The 13374-nt window shown below is 43.3% G+C and overlaps 1 long non-coding RNA gene across 1 annotated transcript; it reads left to right on the top strand.

Annotated features, from left to right (window-relative positions):
* The first annotated feature begins 3162 nt into the window (after positions 1-3162).
* LOC136067252 (uncharacterized) lies at positions 3163-13143 on the top strand. Its single transcript, XR_010628742.1, has 2 exons — positions 3163-11540; positions 12836-13143. It is a non-coding gene; the product is annotated as an uncharacterized LOC136067252 (long non-coding RNA).
* The last annotated feature ends 231 nt before the right edge of the window (positions 13144-13374 follow it).

Here is a 13374-nt window from a genome sequence, read left to right as displayed (position 1 = left end):
ATTAATGATTACCAAACTATAATAACTCAAGTTATAGAGTTCTGCTAATATAATATTCTTTATGTCCCAATTTAAATACTTTTTTTTTTTTTTGGGAATGTATATACATTTTCTAAAGAGAGTTCTTATTTCTCTAATTTTATGTAGGACAAAGTTTTCTTTTACACCAGTTTGTAGGAATCCAACCCATTAGACCATGACGTGTAACTGGCTGCATTCTAAGTCGGTCTAGCAATGGTTAACTAATAAATGTCTTTTGTTTTATTTTGAGTATTTCACTTTTTACTCCATTAACGGACTGCTTGTAGGAATTGAAAGCAGAACATACTGCAGTTTATGGAACATAAAGTGAAAAATTAAAAGTGAAATAGAAGATTTCTATTCGTTAAGAACAAAGCCATGCACCATTTTATTTCCTTTTTTCATTCTTAGTCACGTAATTTTGCTAGTTCCCATCTGCAAGTTTAGGTATGGTCAGGAACCTACGAAAACAAACAGGTCAGTTCTGGTAACAAGATCAAGTTGATCAAGTATCATCTCAGACAAAGGCACATGGAAGGACAGTACTTAGTGCCAGTGTGACTGTTTATCATACTAAGGTAGTGGAAGTGCATGGAGCGGTGAATCTAGTGATAGTTATACATCGTGTGTACTGAACACACAATTTAAAACACGATTTCAGTTGGAATGTATATAATAGCAGTTTTAGAAATTTTTTTTAGAGTGGTCACTAAGAAATTTAAATTACCACAATATTTTTCTTAGTACCATTTCTTGAAGAAAAATGAAATTAGAAATTATTTTTATTGAATAGGTTGAATGAGCTACAAATTTTGTTCTTTTTGTTTTATAATAAGCTTTTTGTTGAATAATTTTTTCACTTCTTGTTGTTTGGTCTTGTCTTGTTTTTGTTTGGTTAATGTTTGTTGCTATTTGAGCTAATATTTATTATTGTTATTTAAGCTTAAAAAAAACAAGGATTAAAAATTATGTTTAGAGGTAGAATTAATTTTGGAGTAATGTAATGTTCACAATATTTTTACAATAAATTTTATGCAAAAAGCTGTTATTGGTGGGTAAAAAAATAATATTAGTATTTGGCCCAAACTAGAATTAGTAACAGCTTACTACGTTAGATTTATTGTAAAATTATTGTGAAAATGTTGTGAATATAGTAGCACTACTCTTATTTTTGTTGAACCCAAATTTTTGTAATTCTCAAGTCAAGGTGTTCAAAATTTTTATTAGGATCGTCACAATAGGTTGGTTTAGCATATAATATTTTTTTGGCAAGTATATATATACATTTTTTTGCGAGTCAGGGTGGTCCTGTGACCACCCTGACTTGCATATAGAGTTGCCACTAAATGTGTATGGCAGGGCCGGCCCTTCCCTACTCTTATTTTTGTTGAACCCAAATTTTTATAATTCTCAAGTCAAGGTATTCAAAATTTTTATTAGGATCGTTACAATAGGTTGGTTTATCATATAATATTTTTTTGGCAAGTATATATATACATTTTTTTCCAAGTCAAGGTGGTCCTATGACCACCCTGCCTTGCATATAGAGTTGCCAAAAATCCGAGGGAATTTGCAGGATAGCGCAGTAGGGAGAAAGAATATAATAAGTTAACGCTTGTTTGTAAGGATTTTGGAAACTAGCATCTCGAGTTTTAAAAACTCGAGATCAATGACAAAAATCGAGGCTCTCAAACTCGAGTTCTGCTGCTGCCGTGGAGCAATTTAGCCATGTAGAACTCGAGTTTGAGAGACTCGAGTTCCATAGATGCAGATTTGAAGGTGGAGATGGAGAAAAGGAGAAGAAGAGAAGGAAAAGAAGATCCAGATCAAAAGAGAAAACTGGATCTGAAGAAGATGGAGGACGCAGTACTGAGACAGCACGGTGAAGAACGCATTGGCCAGATCATCGATGATGGCAGTGGCGAGCAAACAGGTCGTCGCGGAGATGAGCGTTGGCGAGCCGCGGTAGGTTTTTTTGGCCAGAATGAAGCGGAATTTGAAGACGGTGCCCTTAGGGCAGGTGACGTTGACGGAAGGATCGGCGTGGATGTAGGCGTTGTAGAGGTTTTTGGAAAGGGCATTTTGGAAAAACTGCTGCTAGAGAGGGGCGAAGTGGAGGTCGGAGTTGGTGAGGAAGAGGAAAGCGATCTTTGAGTTTGGGGTTTTTGGAGGAGAGGTGGGAGAATGTGTTGGAGGGGTTGGAGAGAGAGGCAGCGCGGTTGAAGAGGGAGAGGTCGTCAAGTTTGTCGGGGAGAGGGATTGAGACGGAAGGGTGATGCCAACAAAACTGGATTTGACTGGATCTGAGGAAGAAGAAGATCTGGATTATGAAGGAACTCGAGTCTTAACCAGGTGGATGGTTAGAATCTCGAGGGTTAGAAACTGAAGTTCCACATTAAACTCGAGTTTTAGAGTCTCGAGATGCTATTTTGTTATTTACTTTTTGTTATTTACTTTGCAAACTTGATAACTAATGAAAATGTTTAAAAAATATTGTTAAATGAAAAAAAAAATCCCAAAAATCCGGTTAAACATTGTTATCCTCTAGACAAACCAAAAATCATTTAGATAAACTACAAATCCGGTCTAAGAGATTGACCACAAAACAAACACAAATCAAAACAAATAAAACAATTCAAACCCTAAAAATTTTACCTTTCTCTCTACTCTTTGCCTCTCTTTGTCTCTCATTCTCTCTGATTCTCTCCACTCCACTGTTCACTTCTCATCTGCTCAAGCAATTGAAGCAAGCCTGGACCGCCTCTCTCAATTGCTCAAGCTCTCAGTTTCTCCGCCAGTCCGCCTCTCAGGCCCTCTCTCATTCTTTCTTTGAATCTGCTCTCCGCCTCCCTCAACAGTCAATTGCTCAGTGCTCACCAGTTGTTCACTTCAGGTACAAATATTTGGGGTTTGGGCACTTTTGACTTCACTTGTAATAAGATTGAGAATCTGAGATTGGGCCCTGGTTTTGGGCCTTCAAGTTTTTTTTTTTTCTTTTGCTTTTTTTTATAAAGCCTGGTTTTGTAAAGATATTAAGATTCAACCGTTTTTGTAATAAGATTCAGCCTTTTTTTTTTTCTTTTTTTTGGGTTATAGATAGGATTTGTTTTGTGTTTTTTTTTTTGTGGGTGGGTCTATATATATATATATATATTTTAGTTAGTGGTAATATATTGAATAAGTCTTTATTTATGCAGGTTAAGATTGCTAAAATCTTGTTATTGTTCGTTGAAACTACAACAATACTTTTTATATAAATCAGACTCTATTTCTCATTTGTTTTACACTTGAAAGTTATTTTTTATTTTAGTCTTTATAAATATATTGTTTGATTAGAAATGTCTACTGGAAAATGTGCATCTGGATATGAAAAACTTAAAAAAAAAAATTAATTAATTAATTGAGTCTCAAAAAGGACCAATGAATAAATTTGTTACTAGTAATAAACAAAATATAACACAAAATTTAGATGGAAATATCACAAATGAGCAAGAAATAATGAGTCTCAAATACACGCATTGCTTATAGGATTTTACTAACAATACCTGTTACAGTAGCTTCTGCAGAAAGAAGTTTTTCAAAATTAAAATTAATAAAATTATATCTAAGATCGACAATGTCCCAATAAAGATTAAGTGGATTAGCTATATTATTGATTGAAAAAGAGACGTTAGAAGAACTTGAATACAAAAATTTAATTAGTCAATTTGCATATCAAAAGGCAAGAAAAATAGATTTTAAATAAAATATATTATAATATAAAAATATTAAATAAACATTAATTTAATTAATATATAGGTGTGGGGCTAGCAAGTCTTACGGCCCAGCCCACTTCGTTCGAAGGCCCGAGCCGAGGAGGCACCCAAGATCCGAGAAGGAAAACAAGAGGCCCAGGAGCCCAGCAGGCCTCGCCGAGGACGACCCTGTCCTCGGGCATCCGATACCTTCGGACAGCCAGCAACACACTTAAGGGAACCTTCCTGACTACTCCAAGAGCAAAGAGGAAGTACCACACGTCAGCCATGGAAACCTAGAGGAGGGACAAACTCATGACAGACTGTCACCTCCGCATTTAATGCACCTGACTACCGCCATGGCCGCATTAATGAGGAAAGGACTCCGCACCAGTGCCGCCTTGGTCGCCGCGACCCACGAAGGGAATGGGAAGGCGGCTGATAGGACAGGCCCCTGAGTAATGTCCTGATCGATCAACAGATGTAGGGCTAGGATTAGTTGGGTGAAGGGTATATAATGTATAGAACCCCTCCTGAAAGGGGGGGCCGAGAAGGCCAAGCTCCTCGGACAAATGCCGAGGAGCAATTGTAGTAAAGGATCTAGGCACTTAGCCTTCAATGGCAATGAATCCACGACGAAGTTCCGTTTGCCTGTAAGTGCCAATTTCTTCAACCCGCTCTCTACAAATTTATTGTTTTGGGGCCTACAGGATTACATCCCTTCTAAATTCAAAGGGTCATTCCAAATTGAATCCCTACAATTGGCGCCGTCTGTGGGGAGAATTTGTGTACTAGCAGGCGCAACGGACAATCAGTCGACGGAAAGCTCTCAAGAATGCGTTTAAAAAAAAAAATAAAACAAAAAAAAAACGCCATTGCAGAAAAGTGAAAGATTCAAAAGAAAGAAGAAAAATATCGGTATTTTATTATGAAAAACAGTTACAACATACAAACAAAGGCTTAGACAGGCTTGTTTTAAAGCCAACTTTACAAACAAAGGCCCAGACGGGCCTATTTTAAAGCTAACTAAAGGGAAGGGGGCTGAGGCCGGCTTGCTTCAAGGCTACCAACAATGCCCAAACCGGTGCGGTGGCGCTGGCGCGAAGAGAGGAGCAGATGCAAAGGCGCTAGACGGCCCTTCCTCATGTTGTTCCCTTGATTCTCTTCCAGCCCCACGGTGGTTGGCCGTTGGAGACGGCAACACTCGGGCACCAGAGATGACGTATCCTTGCACGCCTCCACCGGCGCGGCAGCGCCCCAGGGAAGAGCGTTATGTACTACGGAGAACTCCTACTTGGCCGCTGTGCGGGGCACCATCAGGATGACGCACGGATTCGGCCGCACCGGAGGTCTGATGCAAGCCATTACTACGGCTGCTCTCCGTCGAGGGAGGAGGATCTAGGGCCTACGCACCCTCGCTCCCATCCGATGCTGTCCCATTTCTCCAAACTCTTATCACAACTTTTGGCGGGGTCATTGAAGGGGCTCTGAGAGTTTGGAGGACATGTTTCCTGGGGTATTGGAGGTTTCATGAAGAGTGGGAGGTCACTTCTCCTACGTGGCCTTAAATAGGCGGTAAAGATTGATAGGAACGGAACTACGCAGAATTCGAAAGGTGGATTATCGGTGACATTAATCCTGACCAAGTTCCAAAGCGCCTATCAGCCATTCGATGCGCATCATTCTAAGAGAACATTAATGGAAGCATGCCTCATGTGTTGAAACGTCATACGCGGAACGCGAACCGTCAAGGGGCGCCTCGTAACTGACGACTACGGAAACTTGAACTGAGAACAACGTCACTGCCACGTGTAGGCTTAAGAGTCACAGACCAGCCTCGCCCGAGGCACTGAAGGGCCGGGGCTATTGTCGCGCCAAGGCTAGTATGGCCAACGCTGAGGATAACCTCCTTCACCAAGACAGAACCAAGGCACTGCATGGTCCTCGGACTCAGGCCTATGGGGAAACTAACTACTTCAGAAGACCAAGTGTTAGACAGAACCAAGGCACTGCATGGTCCTCGGACTCAGGCCCATGGGGAAACTAACTGCTTTAGAAGACCAAGTGTTAGACAAAACCAAGGCACTGCATGGTCCTCGAACTCAGGCCCATGGGGAAACTAACTGCTTCAGAAGACCAAGTGTTAGACAGAACCAAGGCACTACTAACTACTTCAGAAGACCAAGTGTTAGACAGAACCAAGGCACTGCATGGTTCTCGGACTCAGGCCCATGGGGAAACTAACTGCTTCAGAAGACCAAGTGTTAGACAGAACCAAGGCACTGCATGGTCCTCGGACTCAGGCCCATGGGGAAACTAACTGCTTTAGAAGACCAAGTGTTAGACAGAACCAAGGCACTGCATGGTCCTCGGACTCAGGCCTATGGGGAAACTAACTGCTTCAGAAGACCAAGTGTTAGACAGAACCAAGGCACTGCATGGTCCTCGGACTCAGGCCCATGGGGAAACTAACTGCTTCAGAAGACCAAGTGTTAGACAGAATCAAGGCACTGCATGGTCCTCGGACTCAGGCCCATGGGGAAACTAACTGCTTCAGAGGATTCCAAGCGTTAGACAGAACCAAGGCACTGCATGGTCCTCGGACTCAGGCTTGTGGGGAAACTAACCGCTTCAGATGATCCCAAGCGTTAGACAGAACCAAGGCACTGCATGGTTCTAGGACTCAGGCCTACGGGGAAACTAACTACTTCAGAAGATTCTAAGTGTTAGAATGTTGGGAAAGCAAGGGTCTTACCTGGTCTTAGAGACATAAAAGGCTTGCCTATGCATACGCGCCTTCACATTATTACAATCGCTGCCGTGATTGGCCGAAGTACAATTGATGATAAAATCATGCAAAAAAAGGAAGAGAAAACGAATAACACGCAGATGTACAAACAGCCAGAACAATTGGAAAGAGAAATAAAAATCACATTGCAATAAATTCATAAAGGTTACATGATGAACGTCACATTACAATCCAAAAAAAAAAAGAAAAGGAAAAAAGAAAGATGCAAAGGACAAGAGAGACAAGGGCGCCGAGGGGCCTGCCCTCTCTGCTTATTTTCCTCCCTCAGTAGGGGGCTGGTCCATGGCAACTTCAGGGCCTTCTGAGCTTCGGCCAAAAGAGACGGCCTGCAAAGGCTTAGCAGGAACGGCTGCCTCCTCAGCAGAGGGAACCTCAGCTTTAGAGGACGACTTCGCAACCTCTTGGGGCGCCTCCTCAATGGGGCCCTCACCTGGTTCAGCTACCCCGGGAGGGTCATTTCTTGGGACAAGCTCACCCGTGGGTTCAGCGATTGAGGCGTCCTCACCCATGGTAGCACCGGCTTCCTCTGCAGCCTCTCCGGCCTCAGTGCCAGCTGGAATAGCCTCGCGGATGGCAGGGGGTATTACACACTCTCCTCCTTCCATAAGTCAGACGAGGCCTCAACCCCAGCCTGCCTGAGGGCCTCCCTCCAAACCTCAGCAGAGTAGCGCCTGCACAGCCCGGGGACTTGAGCCTTAAAGGCTGCTTCTGTCTCAGCCATCCCCGCAGCATAGGCCTCCTCCTGGGCTTCCTGCTTAGTGGCCAGGGCCTCTTCCCTACCTTGGTCAGCCTCAAACTTGGCCCTCACGGCCTCATCCCTGGCCCACTCGGCCACCCTCTTGTCCTCCTCGGCAGCAGCCACCTTCTTTGGCAGATCAGCAAGCAGCTCCTTTGCAATCTTCAGCTGCTCATCTGCCTCGCCCAAGCGCTTTGACTGATCTTCGGCCTGCTTCTGGAAACCAGCGAGGCCTGATAGGGCGTTGTCCCGAGCACTGCTCATCGCCCTCAGCTCCTCCCAGGGCTTGGCAAGATCATCCTCGGAGTGTTTAAGGGTCCGAGTGGCCTCCAAGCGTTTCTCACGCTCCACGTCCATGGCTTTCCCCTGGTCACGGCCCGCGTCCTCCAGCCTGTAAGTGGCCTGAACGGCCTGCCAAACAAAATGAGTACACGATCAGCCGAGCTCAGAAAAGGGGAAGAAAAACTAAAACTAGAAAAAAATCATAAGTGTTGAGGGACTTACCATTCCCAAATACCGCTTGAGGCAGAGGAAGACCTCTCTACTCCTCATAGTCCCCAGCTTCGCCATGTCAGCTGGTAGTAGCAGGCACCTCTCCAGCGCGTCGGCCACGTACGCGCCTTCGCCCTCCTTGAAATCCCTGAGGGAGGAGTCTTCCCTCAGAGGCCCCCCATGGAGCATTGGGGCAGGAAGCCAGGCCTGAGCCTCGGGCTGGGCGTCAACCTGTTTATCCTGGCCACGGGAGCCTATCTTCAACTGTTTGGACGGCCGCCGAGTATCGCCCTCCTCCCGGGGGGACCCAGGCTTTTCCTTAACCGGCTTTTTGCCCTTATCCCTTTTCTGCTTAAGATCAGAGGGCTCGTGCCTAGAAGGCAGACTTGTTTGAGGCGGAGAAGGAGGAGGCCTTGACTGCGTGAGGGCCGACCTGCCCTGGGCAGAGTGAGTCTTGGGAGGAGGAGGAGAAAGCTTTGGCTTGGACTTCCCCGGTTGGCCTTCGATCAGATCCAACAGGCTGGATTGGGGCCTCTTCTTGTAACCCATCTCGCGTCGAGGAGGGGGCTTAGACGTTAGGAAATCTGCTTCTGTCAGAAGAGGGTCACCCAAGTCTCTTGGAGGGTCCTCGGACTGTTGAACTTGTTCAAACACGTCAAACTCGTCCTCGGCAGGGCCAAAATCCACAACTTCCTCTTCCCTCTTTGGGCCTTCTTCGGCGGCCTCTGAGAATCTAGGGGAGGAGGAGGGACCCGCAGGTGCTACGCCTTCTGATGTGGAGGGCTCGTCGGGGAACTGTAACCCGTCCTCGGTCACGGTTATTTTCCGAAGCCGAGGGTCCTTCGCTCTGATCACGTATTTCGGCGCCGCAAATGATTTTTGAGTCGGGTCGTATCCCAAGATCTGGTGAGCGGCCCTAACTTGATTGTCGGCCTCGTTCACGAAAACCTCCGCCCTCAGCGCTTTCTGCAAAAGAAAACACATTCACATTAGTAACCAAACGGTGCAAAAAAAAAATGGACGAAGTAAAAAATGAAACTGATTAAGGTCCTAGAACCATCCCCCCATTTTCCCACTGCCCCACCTGGGGTCCCCTCCGTCGTTGGGCAGTGAAGGCCATCGTGCCACTCTCCAGACACGATGAGGAAATCCTTGTTCAGCCCCTTGCTGGACTCAGGGAGGCACTGGATAAGCCGGACCCTGTCATCCCTGGTCTTCAAGTAGTACGATTTGCCCTTCAGGCACTGGAGGTTGTAACACTAGTTTACGTCGTGGTGGGTCAACCTCAGCCCCATTTCAGGGCGTCCACACAACCCAGAATCCTGAAGACGTTGATGGCACACTGGGTGGGGGCTAGCCGAAAGTACGCCAAGTAGCCCTTCATCACCTGTCCCATGGGTATTCTCATGCCACCTTCGACGAAGGCAACGATAGGAATCACCACCTCACTCTCCTGCCTCCGAAGGTGCCACTCCCCCTCCTCACAATACCTCAAGCCCGCGTTGCTAGGTATCTTCTAATCGGCGATGAATTTCTCCATCGCCTCCTCAGTATAGACGTATTTCTTAAATCTACCCATCCCCAAATGACGCCTAAAAAAGCAAATGAAAGAGAGGAAAGAATAGAGAAGAAGAGAACTCAAAAAGAGATAGAGAAACTTACAGAAATGAGGAGAAGCTCCTCGGACGGGCTTTTTATGCTAGAGATGAAGGTGGAAAGTTGGCTGGGCTCAGGATGTATGCGCAAGAGCTCTTAGTTGCGAGTAAACAAAGGAACCGACTTTTCGAGAGGGTATTTATACCCCAAATCAAAAAGCCGTGCGGGTTTTCCCGCCCATAAATGTTGAGCGAATCCCCACCGTTGGATTGCCATCCTCCTGCTGAACGTGGGGAGCACAGAGCCACCTGGATTTAATGGAGGGCGCATTGCGCGCTTCAAGGCGCCATTAACACGTCTGGGGCAGTTGAAAAGACTCCAGTACTAACAGAAGGCCAATCTCTATGGGACGCATCGCAGGCCCGAGGACATCAAAATCCTCCTCTCCGCCCGAGGATGCGGACAGCAAGATTCTGAGGGGCTATTGTGGGGCCAGCAAGTCTTACGGCCCAGCCCACTTCGTTCTAGGGCCGAAGGCCCGAGCCGAGGAGGCACCCAAGATCTGAGAAGAAAAACGAGAGGCCTAGGAGCCCAGCAGGCCTCGCCGAGGACGACCCTGTCCTCAGGTGTCCGATACCTTCGGACAGCCAGCAACACACTTAAGGGAACCTTCCTGACTACTCCATGAACAAAGAGGAAGTACCACACGTCAGCCATGGAAACCTAGAGGAGGGACAAGCTCATGACAGACTGTCACCTCCGCATTTAATGCACCTGACTACCGCCCTGGCCGCATTAATGAGGAAAGGACTCCGCACCAGTGCCGCCTTGGTCGCCGCGACCCACGAAGGGAATGGGAAGGCGGCTAATAGGACAGGCCCCTGAGTAATGTCCTGATCGATCAACAGATGTAGGGCTAGGATTAGTTGGGTGAAGGGTATATAATGTATAGAACCTCTCCTAAAAGGGGGGGGGGGGGCGAGAGGGCCAAGCTCCTCGGACAAATGCCGAGGAGCAATTGTAGTAAAGGATCCAAGCACTTAGCCTTCAATGGCAATGAATCCACGACGAAGTTCCATTTGCCTGTAAGTGCCAATTTCTTCAACCCGCTCTCTACAAATTTATTGTTTTGGGGCCTACAGGATTACATCCCTTCTAAATTCAGAGGGTCCTTCCAAATTGAGTCCCTACAATAGGTATAAAAAAGATCCAATCTTTAGTTCTCGCCTTAGGCCTCAAAATGTTTAGGGTTGGCCCTGATGTATGGTAGTGTATAACTCAAAGTGTGCAACAATAATTAGTGTTATATTAATATGGTTAATGAATTCTTGAATCTTGATACATGCATCAATATTAACAAAATAAGTATAGATCTCAATCTATTTTTAAAATAACGGTTTTATGAGGGGGTACAAAGTTGTACCGACCCACAAATATAGAGTATTCATTCTGCTGAATCTGCACTGCCAACTGGCCAAACTCCTTGTATTTTTCGCTACCTGAAAGTCAATCATCGGCCATCAGTTGGATGATTCCTCAGTGATATTTCCCTCAAGTTTTCATTCTACAAACAATTTATTAATTAATAATGGCGTGCTTTGTTCGGGTGTCTTTACCATACTAATATTAAAATTGCAATTGCCCACATTCTCTTACTACTTTATCAGGTCAATCAGACTATATAGCAAGTCCGTACATGGATTCATATTCCTTGCAATACCCTAAAATCCCGTGCAATACCTCAAATCCTAGCCTTCCATTCAATCTAATGTCTCTAAAACAACTCCACGTCATCAATCCGCATGACTTAGAAAACAAAATTTAAAAATTCACTCTTATTCATTCTTTTTTTTTTTTTTTCCTGTTCATATCTCTCTCTGCAACTCTTCACTGCTCAATCCACTCCTCTGTTCTCTACTCCTCTCTAAATTTCAAAATTTTTTAAAAATCCCATTGTTGTTGCTACCGCTACCACTCTCGCACCAAACCACCATCATCGCATAGACCAAGTCTCAAACCAGTCCCCATTGCGCCACCCACCAGCCACCATTGCGGTCTTTCTCTCCCCCAACAATCTATCAACTTCTGCTACACCTTCGTCAGCTCCACTGCCTAGCATCTCCAAACTGCATCCCCGGCACAATCACTCCCAGTAAGTTCTCTCTCTGACTTTTCATAAATATTGGGAACACGAAAAAAAAAAAAAAAATTTTGATATTGCAATTTTTCTTTTATTTATTTTAGTTGGTTCTAAGTTTGGGGATTGAAATTAGATGGTGGGTCTTTTGGCTGTGAGATTTATTGGTTCTTTTAATCTGGGTCTTGTTTTTTTATGAAGTTGTGATTTTTTTTTTTTTTTAATTTCTTCATTTTCATGGTGTTGATTTGTACTAAGAGCCAAGAAATTGTTGATGGGTATATTGTTTTACCCTATTATGGGTTAGGTTTTTTATTTATTTATTTTTGTTTAAGTTTCACTTGTTGGTTTTTCTATTTGATGGTGTGGGTTAGGATGGAAAAAATTAAGAATTTTAGTCCGTAGTTGATGTCACTGAGCCAAGTAATACCAATTAGAATTTTTTTTTTTTTAAATTTTCTACGTGTTGCTCTCATAGTTTCTTCAAGAGAAGACCGCTGTAATTTTAGTTTTTGGGTTCTTGGTTTTCCTTTGAAAACTTGTCTTCTGAGTAATTTCACCGATTAATTTGTTAATAGTTCTATCATTTCTACTAACTCCTAATAACACCCAAATTCAATCTAATGAGGAAGGCTTCATATATGTGCAAGTGTCATACTTTGTCTTGATTTTGCCAAGGATGTGCGCATAAACAAGACTGTTTCTTCCTGTTCAAATACTTGATATTGTGAAGTTTGTGAAAATTCCATTTGTTGGCAAATAGAATATTTTTCTATCTAATATTAGAATTTATCAGGTTAATATTGCCTCCTTAGTTCTTCAGATGTTAATACTGCAGAGATATGCATTGTCTTAGTTGCTTTAGGTGCCACTACAAATTTGAGCATGAGTTGGCAGTATTCTTACATCACTTGGTTGGTTCAAGTTGCAACTACCCGATGGGGTGCATCTGTTCAAGTATACAGCAGCTAGGCTAACTTTTGCTCTAATTGCAATAAATTATAGATAAATTATTGAATTATGGTAGATGTAGTTTTTCTTCTATTGGGTTGCCTTTGTCATGGTATTTGCAATATGTTTTTAGCCAAGCATTAAATAAGGGCTGTTCTGATTTCAAAAGGTTTGGGTTGTCAGTTGTGTGGGGCATTAGAACAGTGCTTACACATGGCAATTATGTTTCAAGTTCTAGTCAAATAGTTGGTCTATTTCACTTGAAACCAATGAATCATATAAGATTTTTGCAAGTAAATTGAAGATTGGTCTTCTAAGATGTTACTGTATTGATTGAAATTTGTTTTTCAACATTGCAGGATGATAGAGCATAGAAATCCAGCCAAGCTATATTGCCAGAAAAGGTTTTGAAGCATTCATTATGGATTGATATCTTGATGTTAGCAAGACTAATTTTCAGTTTTTTTAAAGTTTTAGACTTGATATGAGTGAACTTCTTTTTACTTTGAAACATGTATTGGGCCAAAAAAGACTTGCTTGAGTATTATGTTGTCTTATCCAATTTTGACACTTGAGTGTCCTCGTTTATGTATACAAAAACCATTACAATGATGTATAGTACAAACCAAAGAGAATGTAATAAAATGCAATTCTTCTTTTCTTGAAATTTCAATATTTATAATGATTTTTATGAGTTATCTTTTGAAATGTTACTAAGCCATTAGCCAATTATGGTAGCTTTGATTTCATAAAAAGGATGATAAGAGACTTTTCTTGAAACTTTTTTTCATCAAAATCAATAGATAGCTAATGATTGAATAACCAATTTAGTGACAAATGCAATATTAAAACAAACACATAAAAAAATAAAATAAAAAATTTGTTCCAAAAGAGTACA

The sequence above is a fragment of the Quercus suber genome, unplaced genomic scaffold, assembly GCF_002906115.3.
Source record: "Quercus suber isolate HL8 unplaced genomic scaffold, Cork oak 2.0 scaffold_65, whole genome shotgun sequence".
Taxonomy (NCBI): Eukaryota; Viridiplantae; Streptophyta; class Magnoliopsida; order Fagales; family Fagaceae; genus Quercus; species Quercus suber.
Note: the sequence above shows the minus strand (reverse complement) of the source record. Positions and strands in the feature narration are given on the sequence as shown.